The sequence below is a fragment of the Marmota monax genome, unplaced genomic scaffold (genome assembly GCF_021218885.2).
Source record: "Marmota monax isolate L192 unplaced genomic scaffold, Marmota_monax_Labrador192_F-V1.1 WCK01_AAM20220418_F8-fsc00002, whole genome shotgun sequence".
Taxonomy (NCBI): Eukaryota; Metazoa; Chordata; class Mammalia; order Rodentia; family Sciuridae; genus Marmota; species Marmota monax.
In genome coordinates, this window is record NW_026693571.1 from 34,433,713 (window position 1) to 34,452,750 (window position 19,038).

The window sequence follows — 19,038 nt, forward strand, 5'->3', positions numbered from 1 at the left end:
AGGTCATATCAGTAACTGTTAGAACAAAAGATAAAAATCAATAGAATATAATAAATGTACCTAGAATAACTAACATACATAACCTAAAAACATTTTTAAAAATACTGAACCCAAGAATTGCATAATATGCATTTTAAGCATGTATGCAACATTATCAAAAACTGTGAAGGGTATAAGATTTCTGCTTTACTTTTAAAAATATTTGTTCTAATTAGTTATACATGTCAGTAGAATGTACTTTGATATGTAATATATAATGGAGTATAATTTGTCATTCTTCTGGTTATACATGATGTTGAATCCCACCAGTTGTATAACTATATATATATAGTAATAATGTCTTATTCATTCTACTATCCTTTCTACTCCCATACCCCTTCTCTACCTTCACTCCCGTCTACCTAATCTAAAGTAACTCTGTTCTTCCCTAGCTTCCCCATTAATATTTTGTTATAAAAATTATGGATTCACATGTAATTGCTGGAAATGATACAGAGTTATTCATCTTACAATTTGTCCATTTTCTTCAATGGTGACATTTTGCAAAACTGTAGTACAATGTCATAACAAACATCTTAAATTCACTGATCTGATTGAGATTTCTTCAGGTTTAGTTGAACTAAACTTCCTGTGTGCATTTTGTTCGAGGCTGTCTTCTTACAAGCGTGGTTTTGTATACTTGCTCTATCGTCGAAGTATTGAACAGTTCCATCACCTCAGTGTCTTCTTTGTCCTTTTTTAAGCACACCTAACTCCTCTCTCCTCCCTAATACTCTTTAACCATGGATACATCTTGTTTCTAAAATCCTGTCAATTAAAAAATGTCATATAAATGGAACCACAAAGTATATAATCTTTTGGGAATTTGTTTTTGCATTCAAAATACTACCCTGGAGAATTATCTGAATTGCTGCTTGTTTCAAAAGTTTGTTCCTTTTAAATATATAACCTGTTAATTAATTTGTTGTTTGGTGTGGTAAAAGTCATGTCATATGGAATCTATTCTCTTAGATTCTTAATTTTAATTAATTTAATCTTAATTAATACATACCATTAATTACAAATATGGAGTTACAGACAGTTCTCTAGATCTTCATCTTTATGACTGAAATTGTATACCCATTTCCTTCACCATGGCCCCTGACAAACAACATTTTACTGCTTCTATGTTTAACTATATTAGATACCTCATCTAAGTGGGGGGAGGGGTCAAGCAGCACTTGTTCTTTCTATGCCTGGGTTATTTTGCTTAGCTGACTGTTCATGCATGTTGCCACACATAACAAGCTTTCCTTCTTTTGATAGCTGAATAATATTCCATTGGGTGTATACACCACATTTTCTCTCTTAGTTCAGCAGTTGATGGACATTTTCATTGAACCCACCTCTTGACTATTGTGAATAATGCTGCAGTAATCACAGGAGTGAAAAGACAGCATGCTAGACACAGCTTCTGCACCTTTCTTTCTGTCCCAAGGGAGAGGATACCCAGGTATCTGATATTTGTTTGCAGTATCACAGGTCTCTGGCATAGCACTGAGCTACTGTGCTTCTTGTGTTCCCAGTGTTCTGTAGAAATCTAGAGCAAGCTGGTGCCTAACAGTGCTGAGACAGGGAGGACAGCCCCAGGGCAAGTCTAGACTTTGGATATATGCTTTGTTCTTCTTCTTCCTAGGGAGAAAAACCTTGTCAGATGTATAATTTGCAAATATTTTATCCCACTCTCTAGGCAGTCTTTGCCCTCTGTTCATTGTTTCCTTTACTGTGTGGAAACTTATATGCAATGTAAATCCATTTGTTTATTTTTGCTTTCATTTCCTGTGCCTTGGAGGTCTTATCCAAACACCTCACCCCTTCCAATATGTGAAGAATTTCCCTTATATTTTCTATTAGTTTCATAGTTTATGGTTTTACATTTAAGACTAAAATCAATTTTGTATTGATTTTTGTATATGGTAAGATGTAAGATATAGTTTCATTCTACTGCATGAGAAAAATCAATTTTTCCAGCACCATTTATTGAAGGGACTGTCCTTTGAAAAATGTGTCTTCCTATCACCTTTGCACAAAATCAGTTGACTGTGGGAGCATGGGTTTGTTTCCATGCTCTTTGTTCTGTTCTGTTCGTACCATGTGTCAATGTTATGCCAGTTATGTGCAGTTTGGGTTACTGTACCTTTGTAATATGTTTTGAAGTCATGTATCTTGATGCCTCTTGCTTTTTTCCTGTTGCTCAGGTTTACTTTGGCTATTGAGTTTCTTTTGCAATTATATCTGAACCTTAGGAGTGTTTGGTTTCCTATCTTTGTAAAGAATGTCCTTGGTATTTGGATGGGGATTGCCCTGAGTTCATAGATCAGTTGGGGGCAATATGGACATTTTATTAATGCTAAACTTTCCTATCCATTTTTGTGTATGTCCTCTCCAATTTATTTTATTGTTGCTTTAGAAAGTTTTCCTAAGGGATTTTGTTTGTTTGGGTAACTATTGGAAATGGCACTGCATTCTTGATTTCTTTTTCAGCTAGTTTTTTTGTTAGTGTAAAGAAATGCCATTTTTTACACCTGACTTGATTTTGTATTCAACAACTTGACTGAATTTATCATTTGTTGAAAATTTATGTATTAATATTCTGTAACTTTCCCCTTTTTTTTGTATCCTTATTTAGTGTTGGTATTAGGATAATGGTGATTTCATATAATGAGTTTGATCCTGTTTTTGTCAGCTTTTTGCTAACATAATCAAAAGACCTGATAAGAACAAATTTAGAAAAGGAAAAGTTTATTTTAGGGTTCAGGGTTTCAGAGATCTCAGTCCAGAGGCAAACAGGTTCTATTCCTGGGTGCTTGAGGTGAGGCAGAACATCATGGCAGAAGAGTGTGGAGGAGGAAAAAAATATCAAGACATCACACCAGGAAGCAGAGAAAGAGAGAGACTCCTCTAACCATGGACAAAATATGTGCCCCTTACCAAGGGCACAGCCCCAGCCACCCACCTCCTCCAAGAACACCCTACCTGCTCACAGTCACCACCCAGTCAATCTCTATAAAGGGATTAATGTCCTAATGAAGTTAAGGCTCTCCTAATCCAGTCATTTCACTCTAAAGTTCCTTGCATTGGCTCAGTGCATATGATTCAAGTTGTTTGAATCAATAATTGGCCTGTTTATGTTTTCTGTTTATTATGTTTTCAAATTATTGTCTGTTTATGTTTTCTGTTTATTATGTTTTCAAATTATTGTCTGTTTATGTTTTCTGTTTATTATGTTTTCAAATTATTGTCTGTTTATGTTTTCTGTTTATTCATCATTTAGTCATGAATATATGTATCCAGGATTTTATCTATTTCCTTTATAAGATTTCTAATTCGTTGCCATATTAGTGTTCATAATAGCCTTTAGAAATCCTTTGCATTTCTGTGGTATTAATTATAATGTATTTTTTGAGTTTTTTTGGTGTTTTCTCTTTTATTTTTCTTAGTCTATTAAAGATTTGACTCTTTTGTTTATCTTTTCAGAAAACCAATTTTTATTGTGTTGGTTTTTGTATTTTTTTATCTCAATTTTACTAATTCCTTTTCTCATCTTTGTTATTTTGGGTTCAGTTTGTTCTTACTTTTCCAGTTCCTAGGGTGCATCATTAGGTTGTTTGTTTTAATCTTTCTATTTTTTTGATGTAGTTGTTTACTGCTACACATTTTTCTCTAGAACTGCCTTAGCTATATAACCCATAGCTTATGCTATGTACTTTTTTCATTTTCATTTGCTTAAAGAACTTTTTAGTCTCCATTTTAGTTTCATTCAGATATGGTGTATTAGCTGTAATTCTGGAGGGACTCAGTTGTGTGGCCTCTGCTGTTTCTCAGCTGTAATATGCATCTGTGATATCTGCAGTTCATTCAGTAGCTTAGACTACAGGCATTGATGACTGTGTGATATGGTGAAGTTTTGCTGAGGACAGAAACATATACTGAGGTAGGCTAGACTGCATGTGCAGTGGGCTCACCAGGAGGACTGGGTAGACACCATGTGAACATGGTTGAATGATGGTAAAGCCTCATGAATAGAGACAAATGGTAACTACTAGGTCCCAGACAGGATGAGTCCAGTTCAGCATGGGCCCAATTTCAAGCTTCTAAGCCATGTGCTTAACTGTGGTGGGGGCTGGGGGACAGGAATTAGGTGGGTGGTCAACAATGTGGGCTTCTGCTCTGGGGCAACTAGTCTGTGAACTTCAAGTAACTCTCCAAACTGTGCTCAGAGACTATGAGTACTATAGAAGTTTCCTATGCAGTCATATAAATCATTGACAGGAACTGTTGGTGTCTCCACCTTACCTTTTACTCATAAGGAGAAATCTGTTTTGGTTCCAAGGCAATCTAGGTAGTGAGACAGTATGGAATAGGCAAGGGAAATTGCTTTCTTGTCTATAGTGCCATGTTGGGTTTTCATGGTGTGCATGGATCTCACCACTTCTCCAATATTCTCCAGTGTTCTTCCTCAGCTACTCTAGTTGGAATATGATTGTTTATTCTTCATTGTGGTCCCTTTTTGTGAGGGTGAGGATATGATGATGGGGGACTATATTTAACCATCTTTCCAACATCACTCCTCTGTCAATTTTACCCTAAAAAGTGAGTCATGGATGCTGGCAGAAGACCTGAGACACTCAGAAGCAGCACAAACATCATTTTCCCAAATAGTAGTTCCTATAGATGACTTGAAGAAGTAACACCCACACATGCAATGAGTTGCATCACAGAAAAGGATAAGTAAACCAAAAGGATACATTCCTGCTCTTCCACAAAGAGACAGCCTTTGTAAGAAAAACTGCCTTTTGTTCTGGAGGGAGACACTCTTTCTATCTTGTAAAACTGTTTCACCAACATTCTTGAAATAATTGAAGGTGTTTCCTCTACTCTTAAAATATGAAGAAACATGAGAGGCCCATTGAAAATCACCTTACAATGGTATTATCCAAAAGATACCATATGATGTATTATAAAGCAAATAATAACACAATTTGAAGCTGTGAAAATAACCAGTGGATAGTCTAGTCATGGAAGAATTGAGTTGGAGATCAGTGACCAAAGTACAGAGAGGTGATCTTTAAAATGTTTGGAAATTATTATGTAACTTTTCTAAATTATGCACATTAGAAAGGAAATCACAACATTAGTTAGAAAATACCTGATTTTTAATTAGCAAAAGCTATCAAAACTTGGGCTGGGGTTGTAGCTCAGAGGTAGAGCACTTGCCTTGCACACATGAGGCACTGGGTTTGATCCTCAGCACCACATAAAAATAAATAAATAAAAGGAAGTTATTTTGTCCAACTACAACTAAAAAAATATTTTAAAAAATTGAACTTGTGGAATGTAGCCACAAAAACACTTAGAGGAAATTATAATATTAAGTGAACATATTAATAAAGAAGAAATGTTATGAACAACTATCTAAACTTTATTATTTTGGGACCAAAAGAAACCTTGGCAAATTAAAACCAAAATTAAAACCAAAAATCCTAGCTGAAAAGAAATTATAAAGAACAGAAATCAACCAACAAAAAATAGCAAGATTATAACATTGATGACCTCCCTATAGATAAAAACCATGAAAAGAAACAAAAATAACCAACAGAAGAAATGCAAAGTGATAACACTGTAGATCACTGACCTAAAAAGATAATAAACAAATGCTTTTGAATTTAAATGAACAAATCTTGAAAAGCACAATCTTCAAAAACAGGAAAATCTCAATACTCCTGTATGTATTAAGAAAATTGGATCCATATTTAAGATCACTTATATAATGCAATATTATACCACACTGAAAAAAACAGGCTATTGCTACCCACAATACTATAATGAATCTCACAGACATATGAAGGAAAAAAAGCTAAATAGGTAAAGTTCAAAATGTTTGATACCTGATACATTAAATTTAGCCTAGAGATGACTCTGTAGGTTAGCAAACTGTAATCCAATAATATGCTGTATTTTTCTAATAGCTGTATATCAGCCTATTCCAGAAGCTGAGCTTCAGCCAATCACAAGCTCATCATACCATGTCCATGTAAGGCAAATACTGAGTGGGGCCAATCAAGTTGTGTTTGTATGACACTTCCTTTTTCTATCTGTAAATATTGCCTGCCATGTTGCTGAGTGAATCTCTCAGTCCTTAATGGCTCAAGGTGCTGCCCAATTCATGAACCATTCTTTCCTCAAATGTTGCTAAATTCTTCTAAAGACTTTCTTTGAATACAACGTTCATATAAAGTTCAAAAATGGGCAAAACTAATTCATGCTGATAGAAGTAAACATAGTAGTTGCTTTTGTGAATGTGGTAATGATTAGATGATAAATTAGATGATACATTAGAGGGAGGCTCTGGGAGTGGCCATGTTCTCTACCTTCAGTTACATGCTGGGTATGTCTGTGATAATCTTATAAAATTGATCACATTACACATTCATAATTTACATTCCTTCCTGTAGAGATTCTACATTTCAGTAAGCATTAAAGTCAAGATAACAACTACAAAAATTATGGAGAAAAAAACAGTCCTATTTCTTAATGTCTGAGATTGCCAAAACATTGGTCTGATTTCCTCTCTTTGTACTTTCTACATCAACAGTGTATTGGTCTTTCAGGGAAGATTATAAAATAGATAATCAGCATTTAATGCTATGTGCAGGACTGGATTACGTCAGTAAAAAGTTTAAAACGAAGTTTACTTTTAGCATATGGGCCATCTAAATTCACTAGCTGACTTCAAGGAAGGAAAAAAATGGGGTTTATGAAGAGTCTCAGCGGGAGATGTTTATATTAGATACTTAGCACTGTAGGATAGTGTGAGTTGGAAAACAGGCAGATCCAATTAATGGATTCTGCACTGTGGATACTGAACCATATTAGGATTTGGATAGTTTTATGTGTGAATGTGAGAACATAAGAACATACTCCTATGAAATGTTATAGTTTTATCCTACTTCATGAGAATTTTTCTATAGGCTAGGGATTTGTGATAAAAATAGAAATATGTTGACTCCTCATTTGTGGAATTCTCTACTAAAATTCCTTGAGGAATACACACACACACACACACACACACAGAGACACACACACACATATTAGGAAATAACAGTGGTTTGTTCTCATCTGATTCTAAAGGGGACAGTATGAGGCAAGGAAATAGAACATGATCATTCCCACATATGGTCTCTACCCTAAAGATTTGGACCCTCAGAACAATTCAGGGACTTGTAGCTATACATGTATCAAATTTAAAAAGACTGCTTCATGTGACCAGCAGCTTTCTCATGAACCTTCCATCCAACCATCTGACTTTCCTAAATTATCCACTGTGTTTGAAAAGACTCATTCATAATGGCACACTATAGATTACTTCAGAAGTATCCATTTTCAAAAGGAAATATAATCTATTCATAAACCCAGACCTAAGATTTGACCAATGTTCTCTTGAGGGATTTGTGGAATTTGGATGGGCAACCTTATTCTAGAAACTTATTCTGATACTTCTGACTTTATATGTAATGTTTAGGAACACTGATTCTTACATTGGTATTTGTAGGTCTCCAGAGAATTAGAGCAAATTCCAAAAAGATTGCACAAGTTAGAGCTATGGAAACTTCAAGAGCTATGGGGGGGCACTGAAATCCATTATATTAACCTCCTACCATTACATGTGCTATTTTTTCCCTCTGGCTGAAACATATCCAGTTATTTTTGCTAATGAACGCTTGTGGGACTCAAACACAGCAGTCTCTCATTTTTTGATTTATATATCACTATCTTCTCCAGATTTTATCAGTTAGGAAGTCAAGATGTGCATGTGTATGTATTTGTGTTTGTGAGTGTCTTGGTGTGTATATATGTGTGCATATATGCATGTTTACATTGCTTGACAGTTTTGTTTTGTAAATGGATTGAGGATAAAATAAAGATGGAGAAGGAAAGAGATTAATGAATAATTGGAAAACTTTGCTGGAAAATGTGACACATAAAACTGAAGACCCATTTTTCATCCTTAGTAACTATACCCTGGGAAAATTCAAAATTTTAGAGTTTATAAAAATGAATAAAACCTCTAATAAGCTTTTTTGGATAAAACATCTCAATCAGAAGAAAACATTTCTAATGGAAATTTGATGTGTGTTGATATTGTCACATTATTTTTTTTACTCATATAATTCTGCAGAAAACAACTTGAATTTAAATTATCAAAAAAGGGGGGGGGCTGGGGATGTGGCTCAAGCGGTAACGTCCTTGCCTGGCATGTGTGGGGCGCTGGGTTCAATCCTTAGAACCACATACAAACAAAATGAAGATCTTGTGTCCACTGAAAACTAAAAAATAAATATTAAAAAAAAATTCTGTCTCTCTAAAAAAAAAAAAAAGACAAAATGATGTCTAGGCACTTGAATAAAAACAACCAAAAAGTGAAATAATTACTACAGGGTAGTTCCTGAGATTGAATTTAAGGATCATATTTTGAAAACATTTGCTCTGATGAGAGATGCTAATGTTTCTATTGGAAAGTTGTTTAAATTTTACTTCCAGAACCACAAGTGCTGTCTGTAGATGTAATAGAGGGTGAGTTATACAAAAGAAGAAAAATACAGTGAATATATGAATTTTTTCTTTACTATTGAAATGGTAATTATATAGATCCCAGGACTTCTTGGTGTTTACCTGAAGCAGATATCTATTTTTAAAATAATACCTTTTTAGACTTTTTGATTTGTTTGATTTTAGAATCCAAAGTAGTTAGTTCTGTTACCTGAGGAATACTAGGCTCCTCCAAAGTTTCATTTTATTTTATTTTTTATTTTAAAAACTTCCAGTTAAGTATTTCTCATGTTATTTAAACAACAATAGGGCTCTTGATCTATTACAAGTTTAAGAAACTATTGAGTCTTTGATACCCCAAACACTTCAGGTTATACCTACAGGAACTAATTTCACAGAGGAAAAATAATTAGAAAAATATTTTATATGCTACTGCATGATTTTCATTAGTTAAATATTTGGATTTCCAGATTTTTTTGAAAGAGTTTTTCTTTTTTAATTTTTTTTAATTTTAATTTAATTTTATTTTATTTGAAAGTGGAAAGGTTTTGTGTGCCAGGTGAATATTTCAGAGTTCTCACAGCTCTGATATAAAACAGCTTTATATTTGGATATGAGCAGGACAGGATATATGAAAAGTTGTGATGAAATTAGAGGGTCTTTCTGGGACAACAGTGATTTATATACAGTGTTAGTGGTGATTATACAATTTGTTGGCAACCATTGATTTTTCAATTGTGAACTCAGCAAATTCTAAGAAGGAGGGATGACAGTTGATGAACTTTCTGATATTGAAAAATAAATCCTGCTGAATAACTCTAGCAAAGGAATTTTTTATTTTAATGGTTGCTGTTTATAAATGGAAAAAAAAAAGAAGTGGAATTTTAACAACACTAAACTCTCTGAAGATTTCAACAAATAAAATCTCACCTTATGACCCCACTCTGACAACCCTACTAGAAACTATAATCAGTCTCACCTTCTACTCTATTTCTCTCTCTCTCTCTCTCTCTCTCTCTCTCTCTCTCTCTGTGTGTGTGTGTGTGTGTGTGTGTGTGTGTATGCTTGTCACCTTCTAGAATACTCCATTGTATAGTTAACTTATATTCCTTGTTTGTTTGTAGTCTTTCTCCACTAGAATGGGCAGGGATCTTTGTTCGTTGGGCTCACTGGTATATCTTATGCTTAGGATGACATCCAGGACATAGTCAATACTCAGTCAATATTTGTTGAAATTAAAACAATTTTTGTGTTTGAGATGAGAGAAAGAAAAATAATAAATATCTTTAGTTGGGTCATTCCTATGTGCCAGCTATCAAGTACTTTCACCAGTATGTTAGTTTTCTGTTTCTGTAATGAAATACCTGAAATAGTCAACATATGAGGAGGAAAGACTTATTCTGTCTCACACTTTCACATGTTTGAGTGTGAACTTTTCACAGGTTTGAGTCCATGTTTGCTAGGCTCCATTGTCTTTGGAGCTCTGTTGTGGCAGAACCTCGTGGCAGCAAGCATGTGTTGGAAAAAATTGCTCATGTCAGGGCAGATGAGAAGCAAAAAAAAAAAAAAGAAAAAAGAAAGGGGTTGAGGTCTCAATATCCAATCAAAGCACACCCCCAATGACCTAACTTCCTCCCACTAGGCCACATCTCTTAAAGTTCCACCACCTTCCAATAGTACCACAGGCTGGGGACCAAAGTTTTAACTTTCAGCCTTTGGGAGACAGTTAAGATTCAAACTATAACAACTTGGTATATGTTACATCCTTTCTTTAATTCAATATGTTATTTTAAAACTTACCAAAAAACTTTATGAATTAAAGATGAAGAAAATGAGGCTCAGTGAGATTGCATCAAGAGCAAAAGGCCAGTGAGAAACAGTATCTGGAACTGAACTAAATTGTGTCCAAGTCCAGAGCTTTAGCTTTTTACCATGAAGTATTTCTTCAGGTACTATTTGATTCTTTCCAGTGTTTGCATTTGAACACATGTGACGATTCTAATAGAACTTTAAGGACTTCCAAATCATAATGAATGATTCTCACAGCAGGTGACAAATTTGTTATGGAAAATTGGCATTCCATGGTAACTGAATTTTACCATTAGGTTTTGTTTTTCTGTTTCCAGAGTATGGAATTTTGGCAATTCCAGTTGTGAACACACATAGACAGAATGTTGTCACCAACTGTTTTGTCTTGGCCAGAACTGCATCTTCCCAAGATCTCCAGAGAATTTTAGGCCCTTCTCAGTACTATTGCCACAGTCCTTTCCCCAGAGCATATTGTTGAGTCTACTTGTGTGGATGACATCAGAAGCTCTTCACTAACAGGCTCCGAAAGCAGGACTTTTTCTGCTTTCATGGCAATGATGACTAGGTCAGAAAGTAAGTCAATGATTAAAGAGTCATATTTGCTTGGAATATTAGAAAAGTTATGAGTGCCAATATTTGCTCATTTTATGTTGTGAGCAAGGTAGTTCTTAGGGTAAGCAAAAATTGGAGAAAAGGATTATTAGTTTCAATTTTGATTTGGGTATCAAATGCAATTCAGTCCTGATTTCATCAATCTTTCTATTGAAAATTGAGGACATGATTTGTCAATCACTTATGAATATAGTCAATGTTGTGATCACAAACCAAAAAATGGAGACATTGCAAATATTATAAAGGAGAAAATCTAAGTAGGAAATGTGAATTCTCTGATTTTAGAACCTGATCCTGAATAACTTAAAGAGATTTACTTTCATCTCTAATGTACACTCAGCTTCCTATTTTGTAGCTCAATATAATGTATAATTAATGTCTATTATACCAACATGTTTAAAAACCTGCCCATTACATAAATGTAAAACTATTAAATATATGCTACTAAGTCATGATTTGGTATCATAAACTGTAGAATGATATATACAGATATGGATGTTTTGATCATTTAGGAAGAAAAGATACTCATATATTTATGATATAAATAATAATATGAGAAAGATGGCCGCTGCGTACGGGGGTTGCTGAAGTGCTGAGCGTGGTGCTCAAAGCAGCGGCTTTATTAGAGATTTCGCACAGTCTGTTAAAGCTCCTTTCACCGTTAATCTGTAGTGGACCACTTTGCCAAGGAGCAGGAAGAACAAAGAAATCGAAAAAGAGACGCTTGGCTGCTCAGAGCCGCGGGTGCTTTGCTCCCATCTGCTTCCTCTTTCGCTTCCCTCTGGGCGGAGAAGCTGAATGTGCAATCAGCAGTGGATTGTAAGTACCCGAGGCAAAGAAAGCTCAGTGCGCCCCGCCTTTTTTTTGAATATTTTTATACAGGGAGAGTTTGTGGATTGGGATTGCTGGCGGGGCTGTGGTTTCTGTGCCGAAAATCCACTCCGCGGGAGCCGCCATTTGCTTTCTGCTTGCTGTCTTGATGGCTCTGTATACACTGTCCGGCAGCCGCACCTAGAGGTTGGAGCTGGGCTGCGTGCCGAGCCCTGTCCTCCGAAGCCTGGACTGCAGCCTCGAGCGTCTCTGTGGCCTGTTCGCCGCTGCACCTTCGGGCAGAGCCTGCTCTGGGGTCGTTCTGCACCCCCCTGCCAGGGGACCCGTGCTCCGGAGGAGGGGGACGGAGAGCTGCGGCGGCAGCCGCTTGGGCCCCTGGGGCCTGGCACCGGGCTGAAGAGCTGCGGAGGCCAGGGCGGCTCTGCTACGGTCGCAGACAGGCGCGATGCTCGTCAGCGCGGCCCAGAGACGGAGGCGACGGCGGCAGGGTTTCATTTCTAGAAATCTGGACTGGAAACAGAAGCAGCAGTTTGTATAATCCCAAGAACTTGCTTATGCCAGGAAGCTGTAAGGGCAACATGAATATTACTGAGGAGATGTAACATGGTGGCAGGCGCAGAGAGATCAAGTCTCTGACATCTTCAACTGCGCGGGCATAGGGAGCCGTAAACTGTCTAAATGCTGTTTGCTCAGGATCACTAGGCAATGCTGAGCTGACGTGGATCTGGGGTGTACAGGCTGGGCCCCTCAGAACACACACACAGAGCCCGAATCGGAGGCAATTAAGCTCCGGTTCGCCTGCTTCGTGTGACTCAGCACTAACGATCCCGCTGAAATAATTGGCCGGCCCTTAGGAACTTACAGAGGTAAAAGCCAACCGAGCCTTCATAGGCAGTGGCCACAGGACTGAAACGGGGATTGGGAGAGACAGTCAGGACCCACCCGTTGCATTGGTCACCCGGCAAAGGGAACAAACGGTCACCATTTGCATGGGATATCACCATGGCAGAGAAATGGCGTCACGGGCGGAGGAGATAACTGCATTGAAACCAGCGCGACAGGTGTGTAATCCCCTAGCCATCTCTCTCCACACAGCGGGGAAACCTTAAGGGCCACTCCCAGCTCTCCTGTGAACGCAATAACCAGACCTAGGGAATCAGGAGTGGCGCGGGACTCGCGTCGCGGAACTCCCGGCTACCGCTCCCACCAGTGCTGACAACTGAGGTCTCTTGCACCAGCTACCGGGGGCGTGGCTACAGGAGGGCAAGCAAATTCGCTGGGGGATCTCAGCCCCAAGCACTACAAACTTAGGGTCTGAGGGAGGCAAACAGGGAGAGTGAGCCCAGGTGTTCATGAAAACAGGGCTCCCAGGAGCAGCAGACCTGGCGTGTAGCCAGTATTGTGGTGAGCGCCACAGGTGAGCACGGCCTGGCTTGAGGAAACACAAGACAAGGTCCTAGACACTCAGGATTGGAGACCCGCCCAGTCTAGGAGAAAGAGCTGCTGCACAGTGAATGGTTCCCACCTATTGAGAGGAGAAGCTTGGCCCAGTGGGCACAGCTCCACCTACTGGAAGAGAAGTTAATAGAACTCTAGGACTGCATTTATTATTATTATTATTATTATCATTTTTTTTTCTTTTCTTTTTCTTTTTTTTTCTTCTTTTTCTTTCATTTTCAATTTTTATTTGTTGTTGTTCTTTAATTTTTTTCAATGTTTCTATTTTTTTAATTTTTTTTAATTTTATTATTATTTTTTTTAATTTTAATTTTCATTTTTTATTATCACTATTATTTTTGTTAAAATTTTTTTTTCGTCTTTTCTTTCTTTCTTTATTATCTAATCTTTGTTATTCTTGTTTCTTTTGTCTTTTCATTTCTTTTCAATCTTCTTATTCCCCCTTCCTTGAATTCTACCTGCCTACTCTCATTCTCTTTAGTGACTTCTTCCCTTCCCTTCTAATATCTTTCCTCTCAAGCATCAAATAAATCTATAAGAGTAAACAGTAACTCAGCAGTCAAACAGAACAAGAAGTAACATGAGCAGCATAAAAAAGCAAGGAAGAAAAGGAGTACAAACAATGAAGGACAGCCTAAATATTCAGGAGGACCTAGAGTCAGCAGAAAAATGGTCATATAAAGAACTCAAGGAATACCTTAGACAGATGGAATGGAAACTTAAAGAAGATACGAGACAGCAAATCCAAACAGTGAAAGAACACTTTGAAAATGAATTACATAGACAGATAAAAGAAGAAGTTAAGCATCTTTATCAGGAGATTGAGATTATTAAAAAAAACCAAACAATAATTCTAGAAATGAAGGAAACGATAAACCAAATTAAAAACTCAATTGAGAGTATCACTAACAGATTGGAGCAAGTAGAAGCCAGAACATCAGATAATGAAGACAAAATATATCATCTTGAGAAGAGCCTAGCCAACTCAGAAAGGCTGGTTAAAAACCACGAGAAAAACATCCAAGAGATATGGGATAACATAAAGAAACCAAACCTACGAGTCATCGGGATAGAAGAAGGTACAGAGATTCAAACCAAGGGAATGAGTAACCTGCTGAAAGAAATAATTACAGAAAACTTTCCAGAAATAAAAAAGGAAACGGATATACAAATTGTAGATGCATACAGGACACCGAGCACACAAAATCACAGTAGACCAACGCCAAGACACATTGTTATGAAGATATCCAATATACAGAACAAAGAGAAAATACTAAAAGCTACAAGAGAAAGGAGGCAGATTACATTCAGGGGTAAACCAATAAGGTTAACAACGGATTTTTCATCACAGACGCTGAAAGCGAGAAGATCCTGGAACAACGTATTTCAAACACTGAAAGACAATGGATGCCAACCAAGAATTCTGTATCCAGCAAAATTAAGCTTCAGGTATGATAACGAAATAAAAATCTTTCATGATAAACAAAAGCTAAAAGAATTTGCAGCCAGAAAACCAGCATTGCAAAGCATCTTGAGCAAAACACTACACGAGGAAGAAATGAAAAACAATAACCAAAACCATCAGTGGGAAGTGCCTCTATAAAGACAGAGGGCGGGGGGAAAGCTAACCATGGAGAAACAAACTAAATTAAAAAAAAAAAAAGAAGAAGAAGATAAATAATCAAACATGGCTGGAAATACAAACCATATATCAATAGTAACTCTAAACATTAATGGCTTAAACTCTCCAATAAAGCGACATAGGCTGGTAACATGGATTAAAAAAACAAATCCAACAATATGCTGCCTCCAGGAGACACATCTGATTGGAAAAGACATACACAGGCTGAAGGTGAAAGGTTGGGAAAAAATATACCATGCACACGGTCCTCGTAAGCAAGCAGGGGTGGCCATCCTCATATCGAATAAAATTGACTTCAAGACTAAATTAATCAAAAGGGATAAGGAAGGACATTATATACTGTTAAAAGGAACCATTCACCAACAAGACATAACAATTATCAATATTTATGCACCAAATAATGGTGCTGCGACGTTCATAAAACAAATTCTCCTCAAGTTCAAGAATCAAATAGACCACAACACAATAATTATGGGTGACTTCAACACACCTCTCTCACAATTGGACAGATTCTCCAAACAAAAGCTGAATAAAGAAACTATAGAACTCAATATCACAATCAACAACCTAGACTTAACTGACATATATAGAATATATCAACCATCATCAAGTGGATATACTTTTTTCTCAGCAGCACATGGATCCTCCTCAAAAATAGACCATATATTATGCCATAGGGCAATCCTCAGTAAATATACAGGGGTGGAGATAATACCATGCATTTTATCTGATCATAATGGAATGAAACTGGAAATCAATGATAAAAGACGGAAGGAAAAATCCTACATCACATGGAAAATGAACAATATGTTACTGAACGATCAATGGGTTACAGAAGACATAAAGGAAGAAATCAAAAAATTCTTAGAGATAAATGAAAATACAGACACAACATATCGGAATCTATGGGACACAATGAAAGCAGTTTTAAGAGGGAAATTCATCGCTTGGAGGTCATTCCTCAAAAAAAGGAAAAACCAACAAATAAATGAGCTCACACTTCATCTCAAAGCCCTAGAAAAGGAAGAGCAAAACATCAGCAAATGTAGCAGAAGGCAAGAAATAATTAAAATCAGAGCGGAAATCAATGAAATTGAAACAAAAGAAACTATTGAAAAAATTAACAAAACTAAAAGTTGGTTCTTTGAAAAAATAAATAAGATCTACAGACCCTTAGCCATGCTAACGAAGAGAAGAAGAGAGAGAACTCAAATCACTAACATACGGGATGAAAAAGGCAATATCACAACAGACACTACAGAAATACAGAAGACAATTAGAAATTATTTTGAAAACCTATATTCCAATAAAATAGAAGATAGTGAAGACATTGATAAATTCCTTAAGTCATATGATTTGCCCAGACTGAGTCAGGAGGATACTCACAACTTAAACAGACCAATAACAATAGATGAAATAGAAGAAGCAATCAAAAGACTTCCAACCAAGAAAAGCCCAGGACCGGATGGGTATACAGCGGAGTTTTACAAAACCTTTAAGGAAGAATTAATACCAATACTTTTCAAGTTATTTCAGGAAATAGAAAAAGAAGGAGCTCTGCCAAATTCATTCTATGAGGCCAACATCACCCTGATTCCGAAACCAGACAAAGACACCTCAAAGAAAGAAAACTACAGACCAATATCTCTGATGAACATAGATGCAAAAATCCTCAATAAAATTCTGGCGAATCGGATACAAAGGCACATCAAAAAAATTGTGCACCATGATCAAGTAGGATTCATCCCTGGGATGCAAGGATGGTTCAATATACGGAAATCAATAAATGTTATTCACCACATCAATAGACTTAAAAATAAGAACCATATGATCATCTCAATAGACGCAGAAAATGCATTCGACAAAGTACAGCATCCCTTTATGTTCAAAACATTAGAAAAACTAGGGATAACAGGAACTTACCTCGACATTGTAAAAGCTATCTATGCTAAGCCTCAGGCTAGCATCATTCTCAATGGAGAAAAATTGAAGGCATTCCCCCTAAAATCTGGAACAAGACAGGGATGCCCTCTATCACCACTTCTATTCAATATAGTTCTCGAAACACTGGCCAGAGCAATTAGACAGAAGAAAGAAATTAAAGGCATAAAAATGGGAAAGGAAGAACTTAAATTATCACTATTTGCAGATGACATGATTCTATACCTAGAAGACCCAAAAGGGTCTACAAAAAAACTACTAGAACTAATAAATGAATTCAGCAAAGTGGCAGGATATAAAATCAACACGCATAAATCAAAGGCATTTCTGTATATCAGCGACAAAACTTCTGAAACGGAAATGAGGAAAAACACTCCATTCACAATATCCTCAAAAAAAATAAAATACTTGGGAATCAACCTAACAAAAGAGGTGAAAGATTTATATAATGAAAACTACAAAACCCTAAAAAGAGAAGTAGAAGAAGATCTTAGAAGATGGAAAAATATACCCTGTTCATGGATAGGCAGAACTAACATCATCAAAATGGCGATATTACCAAAAGTTCTCTATAGGTTTAATGCAATGCCAATCAAAATCCCAACGGCATTTCTTGTAGAAATGGATAAAGCAATCATGAAATTCATATGGAAAAATAAAAGACCCAGAATAGCATAAGCAATTTTAAGCAGGAAGTGCGAATCAGGCGGTATAGCGATACCAGACTTAAAACTATATTACAGAGCAATAGTAACAAAAACAGCATGGTACTGGTACCAAAACAGGCGGGTGGACCAATGGTACAGAATAGAGGACACAGAGACTAATCCACAAAGCTACAACTATCTTATATTTGATAAAGGAGCTAAAAGCATGCAATGGAGGGAGGATAGCATCTTCAACAAATGGTGCTGGGAAAACTGGAAATCCATATGCAACAAAATGAAACTGAATCCCCTCCTCTCGCCATGCACAAAAGTTAACTCAAAGTGGATTAAGGAGCTAGATATCAAATCAGAGACTCTGCGTCTGATAGAAGAAAAAGTTGGCTCCGATCTACATATTGTAGGGTCGGGCTCCAAATTCCTTAATAGGACACCCATAGCACAAAAGTTGATAACAAAAATCAACAAATGGGACTTACTTAAACTGAAAAGTTTTCTCTCAGCAAGAGAAACAATAAAAGAGGTAAATAGGGAGCCTACATCATGGGAACAAATTTTTACTCCTCACACTTCAGATAGAGCCCTAATATCCAGAGTATACAAAGAACTCAAAAAATTAAACAATAAGAAAACAAATAACCCAATCAACAAATGGGCCAAAGACCTGAACAGACACTTCTCAGAGGAGGACATACAATTAATCAATAAGTACATGAAAAAATGCTCACCATCTCTAGCAGTCACAGAAATGCAAATCAAAACCACCCTAAGATACCATCTCACTCCAGTAAGATTGGCAGCCATTATGAAGTCAAACAACAACAAGTGCTGGAGAGGATGTGGGGAAAAGGGTACTCTTGTACATTGCTGGTGGGACTGCAAACTGGTGCGGCCAATCTGGAAAACAGTATGGAGACTCCTGGGAAAGCTGGGAATGGAACCACCATTTGACCCAGCTATTGCCCTTCTTGGACTTTTCCCTGAAGACCTTAAAAGAGCGTACTACAGGGATACTGCTTCATCGATGTTCATAGCAGCACAATTCACAATTGCTAGACTGTGGAACCAACCCAGATGCCCTTCAATAGATGAATGGATAAAAAAAATGTGGCATTTATACACCATGGAGTATTACGCAGCACTAAAAAATGACAAAATCATAGAATTTGCAGGGAAATGGATGGCACTAGAGCAGATTATGCTTAGTGAAGCTAGCCAATCCCTAAAAAACAAATACCAAATGTCTTCTTTGATATAATGAGAGCAACTAAGAACAGAGCAGGGAGGAAGAGCAGGAAGAAAAGATTAACATTAAACAGATACATGAGGTGGGATGGAAAGGGAGAGAAAAGGGAAATTGCATGGTAATGGAGGGAGACCCTCATTGTTATACAAAATTACATATAAGAGGTTGTGAGGGGAATGGGAAAATAAACAAGGAGAGATATGAATTACAGTGGATGGGGTAGAGAGAGAAGATGGGAGGGGAGG